This window comes from Pelodiscus sinensis, chromosome 16 (genome assembly GCF_052426305.1).
Source record: "Pelodiscus sinensis isolate ZL-2025 chromosome 16, ASM5242630v1, whole genome shotgun sequence".
Lineage (NCBI taxonomy): Eukaryota > Metazoa > Chordata > Testudines > Trionychidae > Pelodiscus > Pelodiscus sinensis.
The window spans coordinates 14,528,788-14,536,748 of NC_143067.1; positions in this window are offsets into that span (position 1 = coordinate 14,528,788).

Here is a 7,961-nt window from a genome sequence, read left to right on the forward strand (position 1 = left end):
GTAGCAGCACATTCTACAATCCTCTTTAATCCATAAATAGAAGCAGTGTATTGTGCTGTGCTCTGATTCAATGTCAATATTTATTTATTGCTTTGCAATTTAATAGACATTTTTAGAAATAGCTTGTACTCTGAATTACTTTTTGCTCTTTCTCATCTTTGTAAACATTGGTCTGTGGAGTAAACTTGCTACTTGATCTTAACTGACACCATTCCTGGCTGTCCCACCAGTCCTTCCTTATTACATGAATTGGCATGTTGGATTTTTTGTTTCAAGGAGGCAAGGCAGCCTCTGCAGAAGCATGTGAGCGGGTAACTGGGTGACATTTTATCTTCAAGGACACAAAAGCAGCTCTCACTTAGTCAATGGATGCTGAGGGCAGAATCTATTTCTTCTCTCTTGGCATAGTCATCCAGATTTTTTGGAGTCCTTCCTCTAGTTTGTCTTCATAATCTGTATTGTGTTTAATTACTTGGAAAACCAAGGAGAATGTATATTTCTGGATTCCATGAGTGTGTTAGAATTGCTCTTCATAATGTGTTGGTTTCATTACAAATTGGTCAGCTACATGATAGCACCAACTACTTTAAAAACATGTTTGAAAGATCCCAAATAAAGAAATGCTTGCCTGTTTAAAAATAAAGTTGCTATTTAAGTTACTTTCCTCATAGGGTGACAAATAGGAGCAATTGGTCAGTTATCTTTTTGTTGAGTAACTCTACATTTCCCATAAACAAAACTTGATTAATTTTGAAGCTGAGTTATCACTTGCTCTGGCAGAGTAACATAAGAAATGGGTTACACATTGCCTTAGGTGATAGGCATTACCTCACATTTCAGTAACATGCAGAGATAGTTTATCACTATTCCTGTTTCTCCTTTCATGAAATCTTAAAGGTTTGACTTTTGCAGCTCTGCATAAGAACTGGAAAGAATCTGAATAGTTTCTTAAAGTGTTCTATTGAGTTACTAAAATGGAAAGTTTTAACTTAAGACACAAGTCTCAGGGCTACTCCTGTTAGTCTGTAACTTTTAAAAATGAATAGTTAGCACTTTAGAGACTAACAAACACCGTGGCTACGTCTACACTGGCATGATCTTGTGCAAAAACTCTTTAGCGCAAGACTTCTTGCGTTAAAGTAGTTGTGCAAGCGAGCATCTACACTGGCATGTGCTTTTGCGCAAGAGCATCCATGCCAGTGTGGAAGCTTTCTTGTGCACGACAGCGCTGATGGCCATTTTAACCATAGGGCTTTCTTGTGCAAGAAATTCATGTTGCCTGTCAACACTGGCCTCTTGCGCAAGAACAGTTGCGCAAAAGAGCTTACTCCTGAGTGGGAGCATCATAGTTCTTGCACAAGAAGCCCTGACTTCATACAGTAGAACGTCAGTTTACTTGCGCAAGAACTCGTGGCCAGTGTAGATGTGCAAAAACTTGCTGCCTAAGAGCGGCTGCTTTGTTGCAAGATCGCGCCAGTGTAGACACAACCATATAGTATGAGCTTTCATGGGTAAAAGCTTTCAGATGAGCTGGAAGAAGTGGATTTTGCCTATGAAATATGTATAGGTGTGGCAGGACTGCTTGTTTTTAAAGACCCTAGAAACACAAGACTTAGCCCTGATTTACATCCAGAACATCTGTCAATCTAGCTACACCATTCAAGGTGTGAAAATTCATGCCCCTAATATGTGGTTAAGCCAATATAAGCCTGGTAGAGAGATCAGTAGGTCAACAGAAGAATTCTTCCTTCAATCTAGCTACCACCAAGAGTGGATTTACTACAGCAGTGGAAAATCTCTTCTGTCACTAGAGTAAATGTTTTCACTATAGTGATGCAAGTGCAGTGCTGTACCAGTCATGACTGTAGAGTAGACATTCCAGGACTTGTACAGTGCTTCACAGACAGCCTCATATTCTATCACTTCATTGCCTTTTCTCTGTTACTAATTGTGTAGTAGTAGCAGCATTCTTGTTGCATTAACACATATGAAGAGAATATTTAGAGCGCAACATACTGTTACAAGCTGCGTAAAACCTTGTTATAGGTAAAATTAAAACCTTATTGAGACTGATAGTGTGAACTTACTCTTAAATTAACAATTGTTAAATACATTAATCATTTTTTTTCATAGTCGGGGCATATCTGAACTGTCAGCTTGCACTGAGTGGGCAGTGGGTTCAGTGTGTGTGTGTGTGTGTGTGTGTGTGTGTGTGTGTGTGTGTGTAAAAACGTGAGGACACTCAACAGAACTGGCGGCAAGAAAGCCTGTAATCAGTGTGACCATTGGAAAAGCTGGAGAGCTTTCGAGTCTTGCTAAAGAAATTTGGGACTTACTGTTGATTTTGCAGAAGGAGCTAAGGACATTGGGAGAAGTAGAATTTTGTACAGTCCTTTGTATATAGACAATATCTCAAAGAAAATACCAGACTCCTACCTAGGGGTGTGAAAGGTTACTGGCAACTGGGAGTGGCCCAAATCCCAATTAGTTTGTTCAATATTAGGTTAACTGCTTAACTTAACATTTAATCAGTTAACTGACCAGGATTTTGCATCCCTGGAATATCCCCACTGCTGAAATTTTTGGCTAGTCATGTAGTCAAGAGGGCAACCCTGAGAGAAATAGGTTTGAATTTCCAAGCAGAGAGATGTAGTATTCCTGTTGAATCAAGATGAAACGAATAAATAGAGGTGTTGGCAGAAACCAAAAACAGGCAGCAGAGGTTTAAAATAGGAGCTGGAGACTTTGCAAAAAGAATTAAGATGACCTAAAGCAAGCCCAGAGATTTCCCAGAAAGAGCTCAGATGACTTGCAGCTGACATGATATTCCTGTTGAAGTAGCAGCTAACAAAGTGCCTTGGGAATGCAGCTGCATGACAACCAGGCTGGAATAGTAAAACATCTAGAAGTACCAACACTGATTTCCATAGACCAGAATATTTTCCACAACTAGTAGAGATGAAGTAACCTTTTGACAACTTAGGACTTGCCTATACCTGAGCTGCATCAAAGAGCTGAAAATTCAATTTCAGAAGGAAATCAAAGTATCACCATGGAAGGCAACCCCTTGGATGAGACAGTAAGCCAGCCAGAAGACTTGGGTAAGAGAAGACATTTACAACAGTTTTTTGTACCCTGTTTGTAGTCGAGAAGAGAGATTAAGCTAGTCCAGCCCAAATGGTATGACAACCACTAACTTTGGGAAGGAAACACTTAGGAAGCTTATTCAGCTCAATTCAACACTAGAGATCAAATGCAGCAAGGAGCTGAGGATTCTAGTCCTCCCTTTTTGCTATAACAAACTGGGTATAGTGAACAAATCGCTTGGATCCCCTGAGGCTTATTACAGTGAGGGTGTATTGTATTTAATTTGTACATTCAGACTTGAATAGACTCATCCAATCTCATGATACTTATAGGTTGCTAGGAGACATGATTGTTTACACAAACTTCCAAAGTTTAATCAAATAGCAAATCTGCAAAAGACTCAAAATGCAAAAATTAAATAAAATCAGTGTTTTAGATTGTACAAAACAGTATCCCAAGTAATTGCATGCTGATGGTGGAAAGTTGCAGTGTCATATTAGACTACGTGTCAAATATAGATGCACTTAAATTCTGATTCTCACCATAATGATAAATGCAAAGTGGAGACGATCGGACATCAAAAGCAAAACATCAGACAATTGTCATGTTTGTTTAATGTCAGTACTGAGAGTTGTGATGCCCAAAATGTGCTGTATATTGAATTTGTCAAAACATTCTCAAAGTGCAAATAAACCAATGTAGAAACTGGATACCTATATAAACTGGATAAGGGAGAACATTCAGAAACTTAATTCCAAACATAGGTGCTCACTCTTTGCTAACATGCTTCACCAAAGATTACTTATCCAAATTGACATACAGAGAAAGGAGTTGAAAGAGCATATGAAAAAGCTAATTCTGTATGCGCACTGTTCAGTCAACAGTGGCTCAGAAAAGCTACAATCATTTCTTTTGGACAGTCCTTAAACTGGAAAATTATTAAACTTTGTCACAGACACCAAACTGCATAAGGAATTTGGATATGGACTTTGGTAAGGAGTCAGTATCAGACAATATGTTATAATGTACTTAAACATTTACTCAAGTTCAACAGAGACTACTTCTGAATTTGGTGCATACCATGTGCAATTGGACTAGCAGTCATCAGTGTGTTCATTTTTCCCCCCTGAAACCTATACATTCAGGCTACATCTACACTACATGCTGCTTGCGCAAGAAACCTTTGTGTAAGAGTTTTTGCGCAAAAACTTCTTGCACAAGAGCATGCCCACACCTCAAAGCGATGTGCTTTTGCGCAAGAGAGCATCCACACTGCATGAATGCTCTTGCATGAGAAATCTCTGATGGCCATTCACAGAATGGCCATCAGAGCACCTGTGCTTTTTCCCATGGGGGTTTCTTGTGCAATAAACCTCTCTGGAGAGTCCACACTTGCCTTTTTGCGCAAGGACTCTTGCACAAAAGGGAGTATGCCTTATTTAAAAAAGGAGGTTTACCTATGGGGGAAAACCCTCTGTTCTGCCATGTTACTCTTGATTTCCTTGCGCAAAACTGCATTTGAGATGTAGATGCTCCATGGCTTTTTGCGTAAAAACAGCTGGTTTTATGCAAAAACCTTGCAGTGTAGATGTAGCCTCATTCCTGCAATCAAGGAAATGTTTAAACAGCACAGCATTTTAAGGTTTCTTTGCAGGAAAAAACCCTTAATCCTGATCAAACGCCTCTGTCTAGAACCAGTAGCGCCACGATGGAATTCATTCTTTACCACGCTGAAGATGTGACTACTGTGAGTTCACTAAAAGTGAAATGGAGATTTCACCTGATGCTGAAGGAATGGATAGACTGTGCCTTTAAATTACATGCCTTTAACACTTGACATAGATTTCATTGTTTGGAATGCCAGAACATTGAGGAAAACCATTGAATCTTTTTTAAATGTTCTGTTTCTATCCATCAATCATACTATGCTATCAATCATACTAATGGATTTGAGATACTAGGAAGATTCCAAGGAAAAAGAATAGTACAGTGAAGTTGCAATGCAGAATGCATTTTTACAGGGTGTATTCAAGACAATGGGGCTACGTCTACACTGGCGCGATCTTGCGCCAGAAGTATGCAAATGAGGCTAAGCGTGGCATATCGCCGAGCCTCATTTGCATATCTAATGAGCCACCATTTTTGCAGAAGAGGCGCTTGCGCCAGAAGGAACTGTCTACACTGCCCCTTCTTGGGCAAGAAAAACCCTCTTGCGCAATGCCACTACGCTGATTATTTTCAGGAATAACAGCATTGCGCAAGAATGGGCAGTGTAGACAGCTTCTGGTGTAAGAGCCTCTTCTGCAAAAATATTGGCTCATTAGATATGCAAATGAGGCTCAGTGATATTCCACACTTAGCCTCATTTGCATATTTCTGGCGCAAGATCGTGCCAGTGTAGACATAGCCTGGCAGAGGAGCTGAAAGAGTGTTGCCAATCCATCTTGATTGGAGCTGAGGTTCATACATCCTGGACAGTCATTATCAAAGCAGTTCGTGTATTTTTGATGTGAAACAAGTGCATGTATTATCAGAGCAGGCACTCCCTCTGGAGGTAAACCCTATATTTGACCATCAAACTAAAGCACATCTTTTTTTTCAAGTTACAGTAAATTCATTTATCTTGGGAGGATTTTTTGGATGATTCTGCAGCGTTTTCCAGAGTTAGTGATCATCTGACTGTCTCTATCAGTCTTGCTTAATTTGGTGGGTGCCAAGCATTCACTGTGTTGGTATGGACAAGTCTTCACAAAGCAAGGACAGGGCGCTGGTACTGCACTAACATTCAGTGTCAGTGTAAAAAACTAAAGTGATTGAACTCTATTTCCACAGTGGTTAAGGCTTTTAGCCTTAATTTTGCATTGTACTGGTCACTTTGACAATAATATTGTTACAGCAAAATGTCTTGTCGTCTTCCCCTTCAAACCTCCCCCAACAGGCATAACCTAATACTTGAATGTGGTTTTGCAACAATATTGTTCTTAAAGAGGTCTACGCAGATTTCTGCAATTAAGGTCCATGATTACTTTTGCATTATTTTCTATGTCTCGTCTGCTACTTGGCCACAATTACTTGACAATCATTCTACAATTCAAGCAGAGCCTGAGGCCTATATTATCTTACACTTTGGCTACGTCTAGACTGGCATGATTTTCCGGAAATGCTTTTAACGGAAAAGTTTTCTGTTAAAAGCATTTTCGGAAAAGCGTGTCCAGACTGGCAGGACGCTTTTCCGCAAAAGCACTTTTTGTGGAAAAGTGTCCGTGGCCAATCTAGACATGCTTTTCCGCAAAAAAGCCCCGATTGCCATTTTCGCGATGGAGGCTTTTTTGTGGAAAACAAATCTCTGCTGTTTACACTGGCCCTTTTGCGCAAAAGTTTTTCGGAAAAAGACTTTTGCCCGAACGGGAGCAGCATAGTATTTCCGCAAAAACACTGACAATCTTACATGAGATCATCAGTGCTTTTGCGGAAATTCAAGCGGCCAGTGTAGACAGCTGGCAAGTTTTTCCGGAAAAGCAGCCAGTCTAGACACAGCCTTTAATTATATCAAGTTGTCTTAATGCTAATTGATTGCTGGAGTGTTTCTACAGCTGGGAAAGCTCTTCTGGTGGATTGGACTGAACTGAAGGACATAGCTTAGTCCTAACCTCCAGTAAAGCACTGAATCATCTCTGAATTTCACTGGTGCGCAGGGTATTAATCTATTAGTAATGTATTAGAAAATTATCCACTTCTCACCTGTAACCAGGAAAGAAATTAAATTACACTGAAGCTATTCTGGCTGCTTTTGTCTGAACACATGTCTGAAGTTTCTCTGAATTAGCATTAAATTGGAGGCATATTCTCTTGCCAACAATTAGATCTTACCAGAATCAGTTCCTTGCTGGAACCAAAGGCGTGCAGGTGGCGCTTCTGTCTGGCTAAAGGGAACTGCAGCACTATGGACAGCTCAATGCTCACAGGAATAGGGGAGCCAGGAAGAGCTCCTGGCTGGCTGCTGGGCCTGAACATAGCCCTGAAGTATGGTCGAAGTTTTGGTGAAGACTGGGACCACGGGGAAGTAGCTGATGGAACTCACAGCAGTTTCATTAAAGGGATGTGGTGGTGTATGGCTGTTATTCTTATGATCCCTGGGTTGGGACCCAAAGTTGTGGATGAGTCTAAGATTTCCCTGGGCAAAGTGGCCTACAATTGGACAGTGATAAACCCCCAGAAAGAGATTGGAACTTTGTAGTGGCTGGAGAGCTTGGGCCAGAAAGGACAAAACCATTGCCTCTAGGGAGGAAATCCTTGTGTGATGGCCCAATATCAGCACTGGGACTGCTTAAAGATTGCAGCTATACAACCAGAAGGGGCATTCATGAGAGATAAGGGCCACACCATTACATTTAGTACCTGAAGTAAAAGTTCTTTTGGACCAACCTCTGATCAACAAGGGACATGATGACCCTACAAGAGGCAATTCACTTTTTGGTGGCAGGCCAGCAGCTGATGCAGCAGCCATAGACACAAGCCCTCCTGATACTATTAACTGAGAACATACAGAAACGGAGGTCCAGTTTATGGTGCTGCAACAGTGGTAGGAGATCCACTCCAACCAGCAGTAGTGGATACACAAGTGGTTGGGTCACCCCACACCTGGGAACCCAGTTTGTGATGGAACGTCAGATTGGCTCCAGGCCTGGCAAAGTTCAGACTGGATTATGACCAGAGGCCTTCCTCTGGACCTTTGAGTGGGCAGCTGAGGCCAAAGGAGAAGAATGGCTCTAGCAGTGGGGATTCACCAGAGGGGAAAAGAAACTGGGGGTTCTAGACTTAGAGAATGCCCTGCAACAGCAAGAGGGTGGGGGAACTCTAGCCTATGGGAAGTA